This window comes from Sebastes fasciatus, chromosome 20 (assembly GCF_043250625.1).
Source record: "Sebastes fasciatus isolate fSebFas1 chromosome 20, fSebFas1.pri, whole genome shotgun sequence".
Taxonomy (NCBI): Eukaryota; Metazoa; Chordata; class Actinopteri; order Perciformes; family Sebastidae; genus Sebastes; species Sebastes fasciatus.
The window spans coordinates 9,994,067-10,017,528 of record NC_133814.1 but is presented as its reverse complement, the minus strand read 5'-3'; the positions used below and the strand labels follow the sequence as shown (position 1 = coordinate 10,017,528).

Below are 23,462 nucleotides of genomic sequence, written 5' to 3'. Positions count from 1 at the left end.
GCTCTGTAGGAAATGAATGGGCCTCTAGTGACTTGTTGCTCACAGTGGGAACATATGGCAACATCTTAAACAACTGAGAGAAGCATGTTGCGTCAACATAATCGGATTTGCAAAGGTCACTGTGTCTCTGCATTTGTTTTGCAAATACACAGATATCACTGATGCATTTAACTGACAGGGGTATTAGACAGTTAGTTATTTTCCATGCAAATCATCTACTCTATGTACAATATATTGTAATGTTTCTTAATTTCCTGCAGTTGTGTTGCATAAACAGCTAGAAATATGAACAAATTAAACAGTTCTTGGATTCCTGGGTCGCTCAGAGGTTAGGCGTAAGATGAAATCACTGCCCACGAAGACCCCAGATTAAACAAAAATAAAGCAAAACATGATTGGTTTTACCAAGCGAAACAACACCCACAGTTTTGACTGCGTGCCAACTACATTTATGTTACAGTTCGGAACGTAACCTCCTTCACCTTTCCCGAAGGCAATGAAAGGTTAATGTTGTCTCTGGCCTCCGCTTGACACCGAACATTTCTCTGCACTCCATCCGCTTCCTGCCCTGCTACTTCGCTGCCAAACTGTTGGCAAACTCTGCACTGCTGATGCAGGATAGATGCGGACTCAGACCTCTCAAAACGTCCTCTCAGGTGAATATCACCTCCGAGACTGCCAAGTCGATAAATAAGTCCTCGTGGAAAACAAACTTCTCAAGAAAGTGAGAATGTTTTAATGTGACAAACATCGGTTTGGACAGAGCTGTTCCTTTCCCTTACAGATGCAACTGGCTCTGCACAAACACTTTAGTGCTGTTTGAATGTGATGAGTCTCAAGGCTTTTCTATTCCTGAGTCAACATCTGCAGCATAAGCCAAACAAACAGGCAGGATCTTTATCCTCTGTCCTTCTGTTGTTGTTTGGCTGTGTCTGTGAAGATGTCACCTTGGCCTCTGGGAAGTTGTGATGGGTACTTTTTTACTATTTTTTGACATTTCATAGACCGTACGATTGATAAGATTGATCAGAAAAACAATCAGATTTATCGAAAATCAACACAATAGATAGTTGCAGCCAAATTAATCAGAGTGTTGAATTTGCCTGATATCATGCTTTGTTTGGTTAATTCTTGCTCTCATTTTTTGAGTCATAATCAGTGTGAACAAATTAACATACGCCCACAGATTAGAAATGTTTTTAAAAATCAATGTGTTTTATTGAGTTCCTTCAGCAATTTCCCCTCACATGCTATAATTAGTTTATTTAGTTCATTTGCTTGATTGCATTGGTTTATTGATTTTTGTTGTTGTATAGTGTTTACTAAACATATAAAGTGGAATTAATTGATAAATATGATAAACTCAGGGGATGAGTTGAACCCTAATCTATCATTTATAATTATGCTGGATTGATTATTGCTGATTACCAGGCTCAACTACACGTTTTGTTGCACTGGATGTGTGCACACCATAGAAATAGAATAGGAGTAGAACGGACGTTCCCATTCAAATTAGCGCAGCAGGAAAATCACATCGGCGGACATTTTTATGTGTACTGTTGCCATCGCAACTGTTGTAGCGGGCTAACTTCCTTATAAACTAAACTGACTTCCGGCAAGTCGCGGACTCACTGAGGTGATGTTTTGCACTAACGACTAAACGAGCAGTAGAGTAGTAACGTTACAAAGCATAGAGAGCCAGGGGAAATGAGTAGAATTGAACAACTTAGTTCTTCATCCACACAATCTTGTCACAGCGTAGGAAAGCAGACTGCTTTCGCCACATGAGTGACAACTTCGTTCGGCACATTTTCTGTAACCAGTGTAACATTAAAGCATGGTGGATTTAGCAAGCTAGCTAGCTAACTAGCGGGCAGCTGGCTAGTTAGCAAGCTTGCTAATTCCGCCATGCATCAGACCGGCAACGCATCATCCAGAGTAGGCTCTCATGACCACGCCCTCTTTTGGGGGAAAACAATCCTGTGTCATAGATTGGTCACAGCGTAAACAGAAGAAGTTGAAACATGTCTCCAAACTTCTACTTTAAACGAACCAGTAATAGTAATAATAACGCTATGCAGAGGAGATGCTGTGTGGTTGGTTGCACCAACAATAAATTCAAAAATGCTGATCTCCGTTTTTGTTAGCCTGCCGTGTCCTGAAAAAGAAATAATAGAGGGGCTTTATGGCTCCAAGCTATAGACCAGACCAGCATCGCGTCATCGCCGAGGCTTCGCTCCCTTTTAGAGTAAAGAAACTCGCTGTCACAGGAGAGAAAATGACAAAAAACTGTTGTGTAGCTGGTTAGCCGAGGCTTTCACACTGAGATTTGAGGCACATATGGTACTTGAAAATTCATTGTCAGTGTGGTAAATCGTTAAAATATACTGGAGACTGTGACTAGCATGGCTAGCTAACGGTACCTCAAGTGAGAGGCTGCTGCAGTAATACAGTCATACATTAACGTTATAGCAGCATCAGACTGTCGTCTCCAACTAAATCTCAGCCTATAGATCAAACAGTTGGCTATTAACAGTCTGGTTATGTACAGACAACACTAAGTCAAACGTGATTCAATCAAATATGTATAGATGTCTGGATAAGCGATATTCGGCCACTGTGTTGGACGGGGGAAGTAGGAAGGGACATGACGGCCATCAACCTTAATTTGTTAAGGTATCCCGAACGTTCAGGTTCAGGCAAGGTCGCGAAATAATTGTTAGACATGTGTATAAAACAAACGTTTGTATGACAAGAGATGAATGCATACGGATTTGTCAAAATCAAATTATCAAATTGCATTGAAGTCTATGGGATCTTGGGTTTTCTATCCCCCAAAAAGAGACACGGCCTTGACTTTTTGCGAAGTACCCTATGTGCTGATCTGATGTATGCTTTAATGCTACACTGGTTACAGAAAATGAGCTGTGTCCGCTTAACACAACAACACTTTACGACCTCACTAACGTGTGTTGTCACCATAACAACTAACAACAATCGCTACTTTTTTTTGCTAGTCAAATGACCACGGAAAACAGTTGAATGTCCGTTCCACTCCTTTTCTGTTTCTACGGTGCACACATGTACTCTGCTGCCACCACTGTAGGCACTCGCTTCCTTTGTGATGGCCACTAACCAGGCTCCGTACTCAGGTGGCAGACAGAGCATAGGAATTTTATTGCTTACAGTGCATCCTCTATCTTTCTGACGCTACAGCAGCTGTGAACTGAGCCGTGATACAGCCCCTAATTAGACGCAATGGTTTAATCAGATCAACAAGCCACAGTCAGTCAGTCACTCCGACCGGCTCCTAATGAACCAACAAGTGTTTTGCAGTGAAAAGAAACCTCCCGCTGTGTGTAAACTGTCTCTCTGTCTTGTGAATGGAAGTCTTTTTATCCTTACTCGCAGCGTGTTGCCAAAAGCTGATCGATGATTGAGACGACGCTAATACAAAAAATACAGAATAAGCGTCTGATTTTTTAATCAGCAATCAAGTGTCCTGATGATTATACAGACCAGTGTAGAGAGAATGCAGACACCTACACGATTCAATAGAATTACTGCAGATGTCACAGAGAATGTCCTTCGCTTTAAGGAGGGCTATTTGAATAAATCCCATTATCAATATGCTGAGGCAGTTTTTACATCACAGAGGAAAAAGTGAGCGCGAGGGGAAAAAGAGAGAATGACAAAGAGGAGACGGATAGACAAGGAGAGCGAGCGAGATGTAAAATGGTGTCTAACAGAGATGAGAAACAAAGACGAAGGGGCGGAGGGGTGAGGAGATATGATAATAGATTCACTACAGAGCCAAACCAATTTCCATTCTTAACCTCATCCAGACCAGCTGATGATTAAGAACACAGCCGGGGTCACCTTGCTCCAGCTCTCCTTTCTCCATCCCAAATTAGAGACACTTATGGATTCATGACATGCATACAGTGGATAGAGTCGCTCTGAATTATATGCCAATATATAATTCAGGACGCTCAGAGTTAATAAGTGAGACTCGCCAAGATAGCATAAGTATGAGAGTATGTTAAGGAAGCAGAGTGCTTGAGCTTGATGTATTTCTGTGCTGCATGTGGAAGGTTAGAGGTTAGGCATATAGAGTTATACTCAGGAAACTTAAGTTGTGTTCAAGAGGTGTTGAAGTTCACCTGCGACAGACCTTACAGCTCAGGGTTATTTTTGCACTTGTTGTGCAGATCTTAAAAGAGGCACTCAATGTCAAGTCGTTAAGTATTGCACTTCCAACGTGTTGAGCTTGTGAGAGACAGATTTTTAAAGGAACATTCTGGGAAACAAACTTTTTCACTTTCTGAGAGTTAGATGAGAAAATGTATACCACTGTCTTATGTAAGGTTGCTCCGATCAATCGGTTACCGATTGTTATCGGCCAATATTTGTTCTAAATAGTTTGATCAATGGTCAAAGATCTGATTCTGATAAATTACAAAATATACATCAAATGCTTCTCAACTCTTTTGTTTTTCCTGCCCCTAGAGAGTGAGAGAGACAAGCAGACACGATCTTAATGTCCGGTGAAAATAACTCCCTCTAAGCACAATATGAATTGTATTAAAATAGGCTCAAATTAAATTGCCACATATCCTTCTGTAAATGAATCTTCATTTTTTTTATGAATTTGTAGCTGATCTATAACTTTGGGAGAGCAAACATTTTTTGACTGCCGAGAAAATGTTGTTTTTGAAAGGCTAAACGCCAACAAATATGGATTGAAGCAGAATATTTCATGAAATAAAAACATGTTGTGAATTTTGGAAATGATTACATCTATCTTTTTTCAATAGATGTTGACTTTCGGACAGACAACGCTCTGGATTTATTGGAAATCACACGAGTTGGAAGCAATCCTACACCGCCACTGGAATATAATTCTGCAAATACTATAGACTAATATTCACGACCGAGCCTATTTGTCACCAATTTTTTGTATAGATTAAACCAACAAGATATACATTAGTGAGCTTTAGAGGTGCTGGTAGGCTGATTTTGTTTCCTTCGAACAGAGCAAAGCTAGCTGTTTCCCCCTGTTTCCAGTCTTTGTGCTAAACTAAGCTAGGTTAATTTTACTGTACAGACAGGAAATGCAGGATTAGACCCAAACGCAGACAAAGCAGTCAGACAGGATAAATTCAGATTGATACATGTACTGTGTATACATATATAGAATTACAGGTAGGTACAGGCTGTATTTCACAGATAGTTTCAGATAACAGAATACGGAAGCTCGAAAGCAAAGGCAAGAAGCTCATAGCAACTTTGACTAGTTGAAAAGGGCTGATTAAATATCCGCAGGGCTGATATGGAAAGTGGGAGTAGGTGAGCAGGTGGGCGGGGAAGGTCAGGTGATGGGGAACGGAGGGAAAGTCTGAGGGCATCTGGTGGTTGGAAGGACAAATGGCAATGAAGGGGGAGTAGGGAATGTGGCTGGAGAGGAGAGACGGACTGTGACACTCCAAGTCAAACGTAAACTGTAATGTAAACTGTATGACGTTAAAGGATACTGGTTGAGGAGTTTAATAGATGTGGGTGTTCATCAGGCAGATTTGGTCTAATGAAGGAGCTACAGTATCAAGCATTATGGGAATTGCCTCTACTATTTCTATTTTGATTCTTCAATAAAAATATGACATTTTGGGAAACACTTATTTGTTTGCTTAGAGTTAGATGAGAAGATTGATACCATTCTTATCCGAGTCGTGACATGAAGTTTGAGTTTCTGAAGGTGGTGCTGTTTTCTTTGTCTTCCCAGTCACTCTGGCTATAACTGCTCACGCAAACTTTCTAGTTCTTCCTTTAATTACTCCAAAACAAACCACTTTTGCCGCTTTGAAAACTTCATGTGATTTAAAACTCCTCGAGCAGCTATATTTCTTGCATCACTCGAGGACCTTGTTAGAGCAATGTAGAGGCAGGATTTTGTTTTTTCAGGACACCAACATTCAAAGCTAATCTGGTATTCAGGGAAATCTCACACGGCACTGATCTGAGGAAGGTCTGTGTTGCAACCAACAGATCCATCCCTTCTTTCATCACCCCCCACTGACATCCTTTTCTTCTGTGGGCTCATTTATCCCATTGGAGTGTAGCCTAGTGTAACTGACTCCAAAGTAGAGATGAAATTGTTCACAGTAGCACCATCATATCCAGTATTATAGCGGGAAAACGACACAGGAATTTATTTTTTTTTCTTTTTGAATCATTGCGTTCATTTATACTGCAGTCGGCTTGAAACCCTTATGTGAGCTCTTTCTGACTCTGAGGAATATTTTACACACAGTCGGCGTATAACATTTCACTCTATAACCATGTAAGCTATTGCCTTCTGCCCTGTAGGATTCTCATATAACATGAGTCTGCTATTCACCTTTTGTGACGGTAATAATAACTACATTACCATTGTCGAGCCATTAGGGAATTACGGTCTTATCTTTAATATTATAATTAGCTGCGAACATTCAAATAATCCCCCAAATGGTGACAAAACATGTATAGGAAAAGAGTGCAGAGGAAAAAACAATTAACAACATAATCAGTGGGGCCTACTAGCAGCTAATTGCTGCCTGTTCTTACCGACCTTGTTATCACACACTCACACGGAGGTAAACTCTCGGGCTGTACACTGATGCATGTTGGAGATACTTCCATGTGACTTAATGTGTTTCCCGTGTTTCAGTGAAAAGAGATCCCGATCTAATGACTATCAGTTAACAGAAACAGAAAATTAAATGTGAGGATCTGAAAGGAAATAGAGTGCCAGTAATCTCTGGGATTATGTTCCTGATTACGGCTTTGATTACTGTAACACAACCATGTGTCCTGGAGTCCCATGCACAGACGCCACCTCTAGATCTTATTTTGCTCCACCTGAAGGGCCCACATGACATGATTTCCATTAGAAAACACCACATTACATCCTTCCTCCAGCATCCAATTTCCTTGCGGGTGGCTGTGCACACTAACAGGTTAATAGGTTCAGTGGTAACCCTGTGGTAAATTGGTTGCTCTGCAGTGGTTAAGGGAGTAATCAAAGTGGCTGATTGCGGGCCACTCACCTGTCCTGATCCCCGGGGTCGCACCATCAAAGTGGCCGGTCACACCGATTCTGCTGCTGCCGGCCAGGCTAGCAGATGGCTAATTGAACGGACCGGGGCTTTCAGAAGGGAGATATAGAGGAGATGAAAAAAAGCTGAGTGAGGGCGGGACAAAGGACAGATGTGGGGAGGAATGGAAGGAAGGATATACTCGCAGCAGATTCTGAGAAACTGTAGATATGCAGGCTGTTCTCATACACCTTTTGTAGCGATACCTACAAAAAGTAATGCACTGTAATTCTTAGCATAAAGACTGGACACAGGAGGAAACAGCTAGCCTGGCTGTGACCGTTACAATACCACAGTGGATTATTTGTGCCTCTAGTTTATGTGAGCATTGTCTCCTAAAGTTTAGAAAAGAGAGGAGAAGAGAATGACTAAAATAGAGGATACTTATAAATATTATGTACAGAAGGAAGAGAGGCAGGCTGAAGGGTCATTCAGTCAACATGACCTATATCAACCTTTTGCAACACGCCAGCAAAACACTGTTTGAATAACCACTGCTTTCCTTCCGCCCAACATGAGCCCTGGACTGTGGGTCTGAATATTTATAGAGACAACATGCAGAGGAAGAAGCTCTGCTGCACATTATCCCAGTGAGAAATCCATCTGTTATTCCCTCTTGCTGCAATAAATGCTTTACAAAGCATTTTCGACCTAATAAAAAAATAATAATGCACCACATGCAATTTTTTTTTTCTCCGGTGAGAGAACCGCTTCGGCGCTAGCTGTGGCAAGTTTCCCCCTCGCTCTGATTATCACAGTGGCACTGAGCTTTTCACCTTGAATGTCCAGCCATATCATGCAGTAAACTTAAAGTAGTTAATAACTTTTGGTTTGAAGGACAAAAAGTTTGAGAGAAATGATTTACAGTGAATCACACGGCATATTAGGCGTTTCTCAAGACGCTCTGTCAGATGCTAATATTATTTCGCTTTGTGCTGTTTCATTTTCACCATTTGATGGGTGACGGCAGGTTGTGTTAATAATTTTCCAAAAATAAAACCGCAGTCAATAATAGATGTCCCTTTCATCTCCATTTTCCTGTCGCTTGATGTGATTATGTGTGATTCCCTCACGCAGGCAGACAGCTATTGACACAAGTAGGCGGGAAGAGAGACAAGTGTGCACAGTCCAGCAGTCAAATGTAGATATTGATGCAGTCAGACAGGCAGTTAGACACAATTAGGTGTTCAGACAGGTGTTCAGTTCAGCAGACAGACAGGTAGTTAGACCGGTAGGTAGGCCGCTGTGTAGGGAATACAATTAACATTCAGTCAGTGCCGTTACAGCCCCTACAAACACAGACAGCGTGGCAGATTAGCCACTCTCCACTGACCAGAAGCTCTGGACGAGCCAACGGAGCCACAGAGAATGAATGGATCATTTAACAATAGGTTCCTGGAATGGGTGGAGGGTGGAGAAAGGAGGGGGCAAAACGACCAATATGGCTGCCAGAAAGACAACTGTGAACACTGGAGGATTGAGCATGGCGAGGTTTGTCTTGGTTAGGGGCACAGGATCTACTAATAGAATTTGCAGTTACTGTCCAGTGAATTTCACAGTGACAACCTCGAGCTTTTGGAGAATGCACATGAAGAGCTACGAGGTATATTTCGTACTTTTACGTGATCACAATGCAAACTGAGGGGCCGACCGTTTGGTTAAATTGACTGGAATGGTGCAGTTTCAGCCTCATTAGCCGATCGCTGCCCATCAATTCTATTAGAATCCGTGTTGTGATGCAGAGTTTGTGGTGTGGACATTATACATGACCTTCTCTGAAACAACATTAGCCATCAGGCTTTCTTATAATAGATCACCGTTGTTACTTTAGTGCAGGAGAGAGTAGAGGGGAATTGTGACAGCACAGTAAGAGCAAAAACAGCAGGTTATTGTATATCATTTATTAAAAAATCAACATGACCTGTGGTTGCATTGCAATGTGGTTAACTGAGGCTACTGTGGGTGGAGAAATGGATATCTCTGGTCTCCTCTGTGATGAATTTGTATTCGTTGCTTGTTGTAAAAACCTTGACTTGACACTTAGATAGCAAAAACATGTACAAACGAAAGACGTATGAATATATATGAACACCATGGTATTCACATTTAACCACCAAAGACGTTCTGTTGGTTTCGATGAAATCATGGTCAGTACCAGCCTGGAGCTGGTTGCACCACCTACTCATGAGTTCAAACTTCTCCGAGATATAACGTAAATGTTTAATAAGTTGAAACACATTACTAAACTAAATCAAAACAGGTTGCACCACACAAACTAGTTCTTCTGTAGAGAAAGTTGTGACTGAATATTTGCTAACTGAATTAACAAACTGACAAAACTAACGTTAGTAAAATCGGTAAATGTTCAAGAAGAAGATTTGCATTTCTCGAAAATAACACAATATTCCTCAAATTGCAAATCACCATGACTAGCGTTGGTTTAATTTGCATAATCCAGCACTCAGCATGAATTCTACTAACTCTGAGAGGCACTTATTTCTTCACGTATGTGTGCAGATGTCATACCTATGTCTACAAAGAATTGATAATTAAGTTTGGCCCTCGTTAAATGGTTATTTTCTGCAGTTATGTTACAGCTTGTGCTGCTGCAGTGCTAAAATCTTTATTCTATCTTAATTTCTAATGTTTCAACAATAGACTGTATATAAGAAGTGGACGTAGTCACCGTGACGTCACGCATTGGTTTGTGGACTGCCGTTTTGAAGCCTCAAGTTCGGCATTTTGGCCGTCGCCATCTTTTGCAGCCAGAAGTGACACGAGAGGGTGGAGCTAAGTACAACCGGACACCGAATAAGACGTTTTTTAGGCGACCAAAATATTACAATTAACTTTCATGAACTGAAAACACACTGTGAAAGGGTTAACGTTCTAAGAATCTAATTCTAATTTACTAAATGAACATCATGCTGTATTGAAGAAGACTTGAAACTAGCGATTGAGACCATAAACTCATGTTTACAATGTTTACTGAGGTAATAAATCAAGTGAGAAGAAGGCTCACTTTCTCATGGACTTCTATACAATCAGACTTCTTTTTGCAACCAGAGGAGTCGCCCCCTGCTGGCCATTAGAAAGAATGTAAGTTTAAGGTACCTCCGCATTGGCTTCACTTTTCAGACCCAGAGGCTATGTCCACTGGGCGCAACTAGATTCGGTAATCACTAGTTTGAAACTAGTTAGTATAGTTACTTCACTAAGAACTTCGGAAGGGCTTTAGATGCAAATTTAATGGATTTACAGTTAACCTGTGCAATTCGTAAAGTGATTCTTATAGTGAATGAAGTCAAACAAAATGTCATTTTCAGTCTGATAGAACTTTTTCACAGCAGGCAGTTTGACTTGTTATACATTGTTAACATTAACAATGTCTGTTGAAGTGTTATTTACACCTTTTTTTCCTGCTGTGACATGTCTGCTGTGAAAAGGTGTATTATCAGGTTAGGTCAGGACAATGGCACTGCAATATGCAGCACAAGTTGCCTTTTGTATTCTACTTTATTCTGTTCTTCGGATCTGCACTTTGAATCTGCATAGTTAGCACAGAGACTTTTAAATATATTCAAAACTCCGTTAGCTTGTCTATATTCACCTCACATACCTCCCTCTGCCAGGTTGTTTGTTAAGGTATTTTGCCTGCTCACAGCCGCTAAATGATAGAGAGAGATTTATTTCAACTCCTGCTCGGGTCAAAAGCCTTGTTTTGCTTCCGGATGCAGTTTAATAATGCCCATAACGAGGGCTGACAGAGAATTAATATAAATTAAAATGGACCAAAGAGTGCCTGCAAACTTGTCTTCATTAATAGGTAAGTGACAATATAATTGTTGTGGTGTACTCTTGCCAAGAGGCTCACACAATAAGCTCCGTACAGGCTGCCGTCCTGTGAGTTATTTCATTGTTTTTGAGCATAATTAGCTTTTGATAAAGCGCTTTATGAGGGGGGTGTGGACGAAGGCAGGAAAGAGGAAGGGTAAAATAAAACTGCTCTAACATGGTATTAGCCTCTGGGCCCTGTCCTCTTATTGTGGGGTCTGGGCTCTCCGTTGTGTATTGGGTTATATTAATTTAGAGAGTGGTATCTCTTGCAGGGAAGGGGGGCCTCTCTTTGATGCGCTCTCTGCGGTTTCCCCCATAACCATTTTTCATGTAGGTGCTCCACTCCGTATTGATTAGGCCTCATAAATTGTGAAAGAGTATAGGGGCGATGGAGAGGCCTAAAAGCCGCCCTAAATAGGTTAATGCTGGGTAGCGAGAGCCAGCAGGGAGTAGAGCAGCAACGCGAGCCTCATCTCAGAGCGGCTCATTTGAAGGCACTGCTGAGACCATGTATAATCCCCCCTTATGAAATTAACTAAACGTGCAAGGAGCCCTTTTATCCATGTCCGCCTTTGTCTCATACAAATTCAGATATGTGCACACTGCTGATGAAAGTCTGCGAAGATTTTTTTTCCCCCTCAGATTTACTGCAGATTGGATGTTTTATCATCAGTGTGAAGAGGAAAAAAGAGTTTTTCAATTCCATGTTGGAAATTTAGCCTACATTTTGTCTGTGTCCTAAATCACTCTCTTGTTCACTCATTCGCTATATAATAGACAGCATATTGTGCAGTAAATTGAGAATTTTGGACATTTATGGATTATCATCATTTTGCGTCATCTATTAAATATGACACATTGTTAGCAGAAAGTATAGTTTATATGCTGTGGACGTGTTTTTCGTTGCATTGTGGGATTTTTTTTGAGGCCACTAAAATGTCAGACAGTAAATGATATAGCGCATTACAGTAATAAGTAGGGTGTGATTTTGCACATAAGTGTATTTTATAATTCAAACTGAAGTTTGGCAGTGTTGCCATAGCAATAGGGAAATACCATGTCACTTTCTGTTGCTCAGAGTGTGATTATGAAAACTGGAGATCATTTACTAAGCGGCAAAGAGACATTAGACGGAGACATATATAGCACACTGAGCTTATACTTTCAGAGTCAAATTAGTAGTTGTCAAGAACGTACCCACCAATTTTCATAATATTATCATCCTCAGTCTGTATAGAGAGGGTTTCTCCTTTTTGTGTTAGAGGAGGAAATTATTTTTCCCTCAGTTTTTTGGCTTAATAAAAATCCTGTGATATGTGTTCAAACATGTTTCTTCACTGGTGGGTAGACTCCCAATCGTTCTCAAATTTATTGTGGAGCAGAGAAATGAAATATTTGAACTATTGCTTTCTTTGTTATTAACGGGCGAAAGTTTCTGCATGATGACGTTGCTACATATACAGTTAATTTACATCCTTATAGTCAGTGTATTAACGTTACATACAGTAACTTAGATGGGGGTTCTCCCAGTTTGGAGAAGCAGACAGGAGTACCGGCACTGAAGCTAAGCAATGTGCTGCTGTTTGGACGCCGAGTTCGGATCTGAAAATCACACAATAACACAAACAAACTATCCGATCGATGCAGCGGTAGACCAGCAACTCCTGTGTTCTGCGAGGTAAAATTACTTTTGTGAATAGAGTCTGGTTTGGTGGTTCAGCAGTGATATACGGGCTTCAGTTCCCCATTGGATAGGGCCGTCTAACAGCAATGTAAAGCCGGGAAAATATTCTAAATATAGCGTAAACTAAAAGACGTTATATTGCTATCTTCAAAGCCACCAGACTACATTCACAAAAGCAGTAATTTTACCTCGCAGAATGCGGAATTCAAATGTATATATACATCAGTTATTTCCAAACTTAGCACCGCTACCTTTAAATCAACTAGTGCTATCATTCACATTATTCATAACCTTATTGATTACCTTTGATTGACCCGCCCTTTAAATTTCATTCACCAGATACAATTCTAATTTTGGTGTTTTGGCATTTACCTATACCAGTATTAGCACATGAGAACAGAAAGAAGAAGAAAAAGTGCTTGAATTAAATAAAAACCTGTAATATCTACTGCACACCTCGTCTCCACATCCTTTCAACGTAATATAAAGTAGCTCACGTTATTGAATAGATCATTCTGAACACTCAGATATATAAGCGGCAGTCTGGAATTGAGCTGTGAATGAACACCGCAGATATATGTATGTACGCACACGTACATGAACACACACTTATCAGTCGTGTGCTGTATATCTCTCCTGCTGTTTATGTCGTGTCAAAGCTGAATGTATGCTGACAGTCATGCGTTGTGATCCCACAGATATTGACGTATTTAGATTAAAACCCATCTCTCCGGTCCTGTTTATCACACCAGACGGCTGGCTGTCACCGCTACGTTAGTGTGGAGAGGACAGAAAGATGAATGTCTATATGTTTGTTTGGTACAGTATATCAGAATGTAGCCGTATTTCCCCTGTGTTTATAGCTGAATATCCTATGTTTGTCTATATATATGTGTGTGTGTGTGTGTGCGTCCTCCACCTCATCCCGTGCATGGAAATAAGGTATGAGTTGTAACAGGCGAAGCAGGGAGCCACAGTCATCTGTCTTTGTTCAACGCTGATGTCCTGTTATATATCAGAGGCAAAGATGAATGCAGTTAATAGACTGTGACACAGCCATTAACTACAGCTGTAATAGAAGTGTAATGGAATCAAACAGCCATTTCTCCCCCCAGCATAGGCAGGCACAGGTAAATGTTTAAAGACCAGTCGCTGTCGAGGCAACCTGTCTCTTCCTTTCTCACTCTCGTTGTTATGTTTCTCTTTTATCTCATCCGGTCCACGATCTGCTCTCTTGCACACGTGCACATTCCCCATTTCCCCCCTCCACCTATCCCCATGCATCAGGCCCACCCGCCCCAACCTCTCCTCAGTCTCCCCACTCTCCCGTGGCGTCGCAGTCGTCCTTGAACCTCCATCAGCTTCCCTCGCCAAACATCAAAGCCAGCACAGATAAAAGTGTCCAGTTGTCCATTTTCCTACTGATACTCGCCGCCGCCAGACAGATCCTCTGATGTCTGCTTTTATCCCTTTGCGTCTTGGGGATGAAAATGTGACATTGCTCCCCACACACTCCCCCCCACGCTCTGTAACCCCATTTGTAACTCCTTGTATATTCCTGTATGAAATTACCGTATTGATCGGCGAAATTGTCGTTTATGGTCGGGCTCTTGAGTTTCAGGAGATAATGGAAGGCGCGTTATGCGGCCGACGTGGACAGGAAATCGTTGGGAAATGGAGAGCAGTCATATCTGCACAATGATAATATCCATGTATGAACAATGTGGGGGAGATTCTTTGAAAGCTTATATGGCAGTTTTTTCCCCCCCAAAAAATCCTACTTTATGTGATTTTGACTTGGTATTGAGCTCAACAAGCCATTTGACACTTTCATCTAAAGCCAGTGCATTTTCAGTACATTTTCTCAGAGCTCACACAGTGAACTATATATAAGAATATAGATACAGTTGGCTCAGATGATACAACCTATGAAAATAGTTTCTTTTTTTAAAGATACTGTGACTTGTAAAAACAAAAAAAAATATGCCCTATTTATATTCTTCATCTTACCTGTGTCACAACCTGCAGTTTCCTTTTCTTTCCAGGGCTTTGCACCTACAGATACAAGCCAGAGGAATGTGCTTTGCATCCAGACAGAGGTGATGGGGTTCAGGTGCTGTTGTTTGTCCCATCGGGGATGCTCCTCGTCTTCCTTCTCCTCCTGTCAGCGCATGACCGACCCTACCACCAAGCACCACGGCACAGTCAGCGCACAAGGAGGTAAAGGTACAGAGATATATACACCGACTATATATTATTATATATTTATACTTTGCCGTGTGTGGCAACATACTTCCTTTGTCACTACAGATGGTTACAATGTTTTTATTGTTACGTATCAGCTGTGCTCATCTTTGCTCATATGGGTCTTCATGAATGTATATTTAATGGATGCGTTTTAACCTGTTAAAGGTGCCCTGTGGTGTATTGACCAAAATGCATTGTGTTTATCTTTAGGTCTAACAAATGTGTTGAATGCACTTCGCGTCCTCGTAAAACATTTGCAAAGCCACATTTTTAAGTATTTTATATTGCACTTTGTTTACATTCATGTTTGCTTGCTAGCAGTCTACTTCTGGCGTCGACCGCCACCAACTTTTGATCAGCGCGAAACAGACATGGGTACATGTGTCCCGTAGACTGTACTGTACATAAAGATGGATGACGCGTCTCCTCCCACTGTACAGAAGGGAGGCAAAATATTCTGGATATGGAAGCTGCCATCATTTGGAGCCAGAGTCTGTGCAGTAGTGAGCGGGCGGTGGAGCCGCGGTATCAAGGTCACCTGCCTGAACCAATCGTGAGAGAGAGAGAGAGACTCACAGCTGCCAATCATGACTTCTCACCCCCTTTTTATAGCATCAAATAACTAATTGAAACCAAACTTATTAGAAAAATGAACACTTGAACATACATCAGCGTGATAAGAACTACCTAAAATAACAGAAACCATCTTTGGGAAAAATGTATTTGACTTTGACTTTTTAGTTTGGCCCATGTCCCATCCGCTAACATGGAGGGGGCGGGATTTATGACCTGTACTGCAGCCAGCCACCAGGGGGCGATCAAGATGTTTTGGCATCACTTCTGAGGGGCTGTCATGTTGTCCATCTTTATATACAGTCTATGGTGTGTCCCACTTGTAAAAACGTTACTCCATAGCGCTACTAGTGGTCAAAAACTCCTTTAAAATCCTTTAAGAAAAGAAATTGTACCTCATTTGCCAACATATCTTAACAAGTCTATATATAAGGAGATGGAGCATCGCGGGATTAGTCCATGTGAACTTTCTGTGGTGAAGTGTTCGAATTGGCACTTACTTTTGTGGACTTTCTTCAGTTTTTCATTGTTGGCATGTGTCATTAGTCCTGTACAATTATGCAGTCTTTTTCCTACTGAACACACAGTACCTAATCAGGAAATGAGATATGTGAGATGTTTCTTAATTTCCTGCCTCTAACCCTCAACTATCTTATTTTTGACAAAAAAAAAGTCAGATTTGGATTTGTGCTTCTATTTGAAATGGAGTGATACTGAGCTGACCGAAATGCATACGAAGTAACAGTGATATATGTTCGTATACCAACCATTCTGATCTGCATTTACACGTCTGACCCATGTGTACTGTCAAAAAAAAGAAACGAAAAAACGACCCGTTCCTTATTTTCCCACCTTTCTCCATCACACCAATCGACTCTGACCAAATCATTGTCATTTGCCTGCCTATAGCCTGGCATGCCTGTGTGCACATCCCTCCAATACAGCACAAAATCAATCAGAAAGCACGTCTCCTAAACATATCGACGTCAGCTCTGTAATGAGATACGCCTTTGACAATTGACCACTGCCTCGGCTTCTTGTCAGCTCACGGATAAATGGAGCAATACTTTTAAAATGAAACCCTGTTGGTATGCCATGTAGGCTGTCACCCTTGGAGACGTGCTTGATATAAAAATAACCTCAGCTTCATTCTGTATGTATCTCATTACAATATGAGAAAAAAAAATGGGCTGAAAAGATAAGATTTGCGTGACTCTTTCTGCGCCTTTGGCCTTGAAGGACAGTATCGAATGTCAGTGTGGTTTGTGAAGCAGTTGATGAGATTTTTGTCAGAACCAACTTGCATGATGGGAAAAATATTATCAGAAATGTTCTGCTTCAAAACAAAAGCCAAAATCACTCCCTAACCACAAAACTTTCCTAAGAGATTTTAATCTTTGCATGCAAACAGGGACACATTTCAGAAATGATTAAGGGTGAATAAGCTCCATCCTGTCCAGCTGACAACAATCATGCAGTGATATATGAATTTTGTCTGCTAGGTGTTTATCAGAGCCGTGTAGCCGCTTTCTGATTAATCCGACTCGCCTGTTTTCGGCCCCGTCTGGGACTGGACAAACTGAGCGGTGCATCATTACCTGGTCTGATTAGACCTGGATGGCTGCAGATGGCCACCACGGGGCTCTGCACCTGCTTCTTCTGCCTGGTAAAACTGCATCACAACTTTCTCCTTCATTTAGATAGTTAGCTGTCTGGTTTGTCCTCTTTTCTTTCTAAAAATCTGTTTAATTTCACCTCTTTCTTTGAATTCGTGCTGGATTTTCCTGAGATGAATGTAAAATAATTGATACAAACAAGACCAAAGCATGAACTCAAGGCCGATGTTGACTATTTCCTCATGTTTTTTGTGTCTAAGTGTCTAATGGGGACAACATTTTTTGAAATTGGTCTAGTATTGAAGGATAAAGCTGTAACCGGTAGCCACAAAAATAAGCTGCGAGGTCAAGTGAGCAGCATAAATGTGACACTAAAAAGTGCTTGTTTTTGCCACTGACAGACTCAGATTGTGCCTGACAACATTATGGAAAGGACCCTACAGAGAAATTACAACATTTGTCTTACCTTTCGCTTGATCCGGTCTGTTTCTTATTGTGTCCAACTCCCGCTCAAGGAGAAGTCTCATTGTGAAATCTGAATATGGCTCAATATGACTCAAATAAGTACGGGTGGCCATCGAATTCAAAGACCTCATCCACATTGTTGAAAACATCTAGATATTCAGCCATGACATTGAAAATCTTTTAGATATCACTAAACTACACTTTCTGTACTCCAGCACAATAAACTCTGCCCAGCTGGCACTCGCAGTGTTTCCACCATGGATGTATTCCACTATTCCATCGTTGTCAGAATGAGACTTCTCCTTGAGCGAAACTCTTTCCATAATGTCAGACACAGTGGCGATTTTAGACTCTTTTTAGGGGTGCTCAAGCACACCTAAATTTAATCTCAGCACCCCTAAAACAAAACCCTCTGAGACCGCCGACACTACAGTCTTTAAGAGAAAGTAGTGGACTCAGTCTTAACCCTAGAGTGAAGACATATTGGTAAAACCTAAGGATTTCATTGGTACCAACCATTTCATGTTAGCTTGTCAGGAAGGAGGATAAATAATGCTCCAAAGTTAGGCTAAATTTTGGCGAGGGAAAACTGGCATGGCGGTTTTCAAAGGGGTCCCTTGACCTCTGACCTCAAGATATGTGAATGAAAATTAATTCTATGAGTCTCCCCTTTACAGACATGCCCACTTTATGATAATCACATACAGTTTGGGGCAAAAAACATGCAGTTTGTCATGTTAGTCCCCATAGTAGCCATTTCATTTTAGTGAGACCATTTTTTTAAACTTGACGTCACCGTTTAAAATGACCTAGACAGCACTATATATTTGCGCATATTTTAAGTTGTCACATGGTACCTGAATAATAATATATAAAGACATTTCCATCACAACTTGATGCTGTAAAAGGCAGAAATTGGTGCATAAAAATTCACCAGAATGCAGGAAAGGAAGTGTTTGATGCTCAAATAACCCCCCAATGTTGAAACAAAACTTACGCCCTTGACTGTACACACAGCACATTCTCATTTGGGGGATGACGGTTTGCTCCTAGAATCGCCCCTGGTCAGACACTTATAACAATCAGAGCCAGTCATGGCAAAAACAAGCACTTTTAGTGACCGTAAATGACAGAGCCAGCTTGCCCCAATAGCACCATATTACAGCCCGTAAGCAGCTGCCGTCTGCAGCGCTCTCCCTCAACACTGGACCAATTTCAGAAATTGTTGTCCCCATTAGTCAGTTAGACACAAAAACATGAGGAAAATAGGTTGAAAAATGCCAAAGTTACCCTTTAACATGTCAGCAGGCAGAGCAAACGGCTCCACTGTAAGCTGAGAAGTAAATCAAGCTCAACTTGTCCTTCCACCTACTGTCCCCCCATCAGGTGTTACGAGTCATTGCTCTCCGGAGCACAATCCACCATTCTGGCTGCTTATGTGGCTGCCTGCTCGGGATTTAGTAGACTTGTAAATGATGTCATCCGTAGTACACACACACACACACACACGCGCGTACACACACTCAAGGCCTCTGTCGTCTGTCGTGTCGAAAAGTCCCGTTAGCCAGACAGATGGAGAATTACAGCGCTGAAAATTGTGGTTTGCTCGCATTCTGCAAACAGTCACTCACGCGCAAACACACTCGCGCTTCGACTCGGTCTCGCGCACTCAGGTGGAGGTTTTTGTGTGAAATGCATGGAGGTTAGAAATTACAAGGGCACCAAAATAACCTTGAGTAAGATACTGTAAAATTGTAATATTAAGAATTATCCCTTCTCCATTACACTTTGTTCATATTTTATTCATCAAGCTGTCAATATTTACATCAGGTAAGTCATTTGAGCCTATATAATCCGGGGCTTCTTTTCTACACTACAGGGGACTTTTTTTTGATCAGAAAACAACTGAGTGTGCAGTCTGAAGTGGCAGGAAATGTTGGCACCATCGCAGTAGAAGAAAGTGCCAACTCCACACAAACTACAGTACTTTGCAAGCAAAAAAAATAACCAACCGATATGGTAATAAACCTTAAAGAAGATAGGGAGGCAGAGAAAAACAACAGCGTCCTATCCTATAAGGCCTGCTGGGAGAGGAACTTTTCCAATGCATACGTTTATTAAATCATATGCCTCCTAAAAAACCTGTTGACTTTGGTGCATACACACACAAGAGGAGACTTAATATAGAGAATTAATATCAAGCCCACACACACACACACACACACACACACACACACATACACACACACACACACACACACACACACACACACACACACACACACACACACACACACACACACACACACACACACACACACACACATGCAGGAAGGAGCAGTGAGGCAGGCTGGCTGGCTCACCTTGCTGTGTACTCTGTGAATGAGATGTAAATGTGCTGCTCACCTCGCCACCGCGAGATCCCGCTGTGATCAAAGCGTTTTTCAGAGTCATGACTGCTCTGCTCACTGCGAAAATCTGCTCTGAAGAATATCACTGCAGGTGGAGACACGGGCATTTTAATTACATTGTTTCTGTGTGTGTGTGTGTGTGTGTGTGTGTGTGTGTGTGTGTGTGTGTGTGTCTGCTCGCAGAGACACATGCATATTAATGCATTTGTCATTATTGCGCTCATATTTCGTGCGTTTGCATTCCAGCATTTCTTGCGCGTGTTTTCTGTGCAGTGCATGTGGGTTTGGTCCTGTGAGTGTATGTGTGTGTGTGCATATGCTAGCAGGCTAAAGTGTGACTCCACGCTGCCAATGGTATCTCAAAGAGGCAGGTGGATCTCTTAGAAGGATCTCTTTTTTTGCAGCAGCAGCCACAGCGCTCAGAGGCTCAGCCACCTGCTGTTTACATTACAAGCCTCCAGACCATAAAGCATATCATGCAGGTCTTTGTGTCAGCATATTTAACAATGTTTCAGACTCTTGAATATGCAGCACTCTGACCCCTTTTCAACAGATTTTGTAGTTCACCTTTGCAAATTCATTTGAGCGTGAAAGATTGCGCAAAATGTATCTGGTCGTCGATGGATATTAGCAACTTCATAAATGGTTTATGACACCGACACAACAACAGTATATGAGGCCCATGACTCAGATGGAGCGCAGAGAGAGAGAGAGAGAGAGTGGGAGAGAGAGAGAGAGAGTGCTGCCACAAAACTCTGCGCTGTCTTGAAGATAGTCAAACAATTTTCAAGACCAGCAACTTTCAAGTCTATAAAAATTGATCTGTTTGTCATGAGAGGAGACCCATTTGGGATTTCTCAAGCGTGAAATCTTCGTGAAATGGGTGTATCAATCAGAAAAACAGAGAGACAGAGATTGAAAGATGGTAGAGGGAAAGAGAGAGACGAGAACGGGGCGAGTGGAAGAGCCGGAGAGAGAAAAAAAGAAGAAGACAATATCGCTTTAATTTAGTCATTGTTTCAGCTTTCCTAAACCCTTTCGAGGAAGAAAGGCAGTCTTCCAGCCGTCTATCTCCGAGCTAAGAGGAGCAGAATATCGCCGCACTGTCAGAGCAGATATGAAAAGCAATCGGCTCCTGTTACACGTACAAGTGTATAATATCTTGTATCTTCTTTATGTTCCTAATAACGCAGGGCTGCCGTCGGATAAATGCTTTGTATACTACAGTATTGGCGTACAGCATCTTTTTGAATAAAATGCATTGAAGCTTCAGCATCCAATAGGCTGATTCTTCTACATAGTGCAGCTCAACAAGCAGCTTCTTCTGCTTGTTGAGCTGCCAGAAAACATTATTCAGTATTATTAGAATTCACCAACAAAGTCACATTGTATACTCAGTCATGAAATACATTTGTACGTGTGTATAGGACTCACTAACGCTGGGCACACACTACACAAACTTAAGCCGATTTTGGGCCTGATTCTCTCCTCCCGACAATCGTCAGCAAAGCCCCGATTTGTTGATGGTTCTAAAGATTGTCTTGCTAGATATTCCTGTGGTGTGAGGTATGTTAAGAGTGCTTTTTACATCCCCCGATCGGCTCGGAAGTCCATCCCGGTCGCACCGATTTCAAATCGCAAATATCAAACGTGTTCAATATTTACAATGGAAACCCCCTAGTACAGCAGATGACGCTGTCACGTGGGAAAGAACGATAGACAATTTGGAACCAAGCTGACTGAAGAAGGAAGGACAACAACCGCAGTCATGGCAGTCGCAGCTAATGCAAAACGCGAAGCATAAAGTAGTAGTAGGATAGACCTCAGAAATGGAGGACCAACTTTTGTTGCCACAAAACTACAACAACAAACAAGACTTAATAATTTTTTTATTTTTTCTTCGTCAATTTAATCGCTAATTCCTGCCAGTCGTCTGCCTTGTTTGTTTACATTAAAGTCACGTTTGATTGCGAGAGATTTTGCGAGATTTCCGGTTTTGAGAGTCGGGACTCTTGTTGTACATGAATGGAATCTGTTATTGTGTGATGTGTTGTTTTGGCCAAATCGTTGCTCACCACACACTATAGGAACAAAACTGTTAAATTAAAATATATATATATATATATACATATATATATATATATATATATATATATATATATATATATATATGTATGTATACATTTTCAATATATGTTAACATTTGCAAAATCTTTTAAGTACAATAAGTTTCTAGATTGATGATGAGAAAACCCAATGAATTGTAGTTTACAATGACAATGGTTTCACGCTGAATTATACAAAAGCTTCTCATTTCTATCCGACAACCGTGGGATCTGTCTGCTGAAATGACGAGTAAGACAATGCAAACGCAAAAACTCTGAGTTGGTGAAAAAAACTGTTTTATCAAGCTGACTTTTCAACGCTTCCAGCTGATTTGTTTTGAAACAAAAAGTTTGTAAAAGTGTCTTTAATATGCGCATGATGGCTACGTACATGATATAATGCTAATATACGGAGGCTTAAGCTACATGTCTCAGTCAAAAAGTCATCCTCACCAGCTGATGATCCACAGAATACCTACAAAAAAGGACAAATATAATGCTAACTGCTGACGTAACTCTGATATTCTAGCACTTTGGCTCCCAGACAGTTAATGTTCCAGCTCTGAACAGGTATTTTCCTGTAACCCCTCATACAGTAATAATATAGTTGGCTAGTGACACGCCCCTATCCTTTGGAAAAGCTTGAAACCTGCTGTGCTATGTTACGGATTGTAAGCTATGATTAGGCAATTGCCGTTTGAGGCTGGGGTTTAGTGAACGGTCAGTAAGGAGGAATGGAATAATTGTGGCTTTTAAGTGTAGAGAAATCAAACTTCAGACACTTGAATGAATAAAATGCTTTTATTAAAGGGGCAAATGACTAAAAAACACTTAACATAAACTCTTCTTTTTATCTGTACTCTTAAGAAGCTAAAAATATGTTTGTCTTTTTTTATAGTGTTTTATGCACCCATTACCACCTATCATGTCAAGTCAATTTTATTTATATAGCACAAAACACAGATTTGTCTTAGAGGGATTTACAATCTGCTGATTTTCTGCATCACATACAGTATGTAGGTTCCTGTGGCAAAATAAAAATATATATACGGTATATATGCAACACTATGCACACAGTTTGTGCTACTGGTTTTGGTACTTTATTTGGTTTCATTACTAAAGTAACGTTACAAGTATGCATACATAACGTATTCCCCTCAGCTGAGGATCTGCACTCACCGGCCACTTTATTAGGTACACCTTGCTAGTACCGGGTGGTCTGCTGCTGTAGCCCATCTGCTTCAAGGTTGGACGTGTTGTGCATTCAGAGATGGTATTCTGCATACCTTGGTTGTAACGAGTGGTTATTTGAGTTACTGTTGCCTTTCTATCATCTCGAACCACTCTGCCCATTCTCCTCTGACCTCTGACATCAACAAGGCATTTCCGTC

General features: G+C 41.2%; 1 long non-coding RNA gene across 1 annotated transcript in view; it reads left to right on the top strand.

Annotated features, from left to right (window-relative positions):
- Nucleotides 1-17,004: 17,004 nt before the first annotated feature.
- LOC141758981 (uncharacterized) overlaps nt 17,005-23,462 on the top strand; it is a 36,945-nt gene continuing 30,487 nt past the window's right edge. The window contains exon 1 of the long non-coding RNA XR_012591995.1: nt 17,005-17,140. This is a non-coding gene — a long non-coding RNA (uncharacterized LOC141758981). The remainder of the gene's footprint in view (nt 17,141-23,462) is intronic.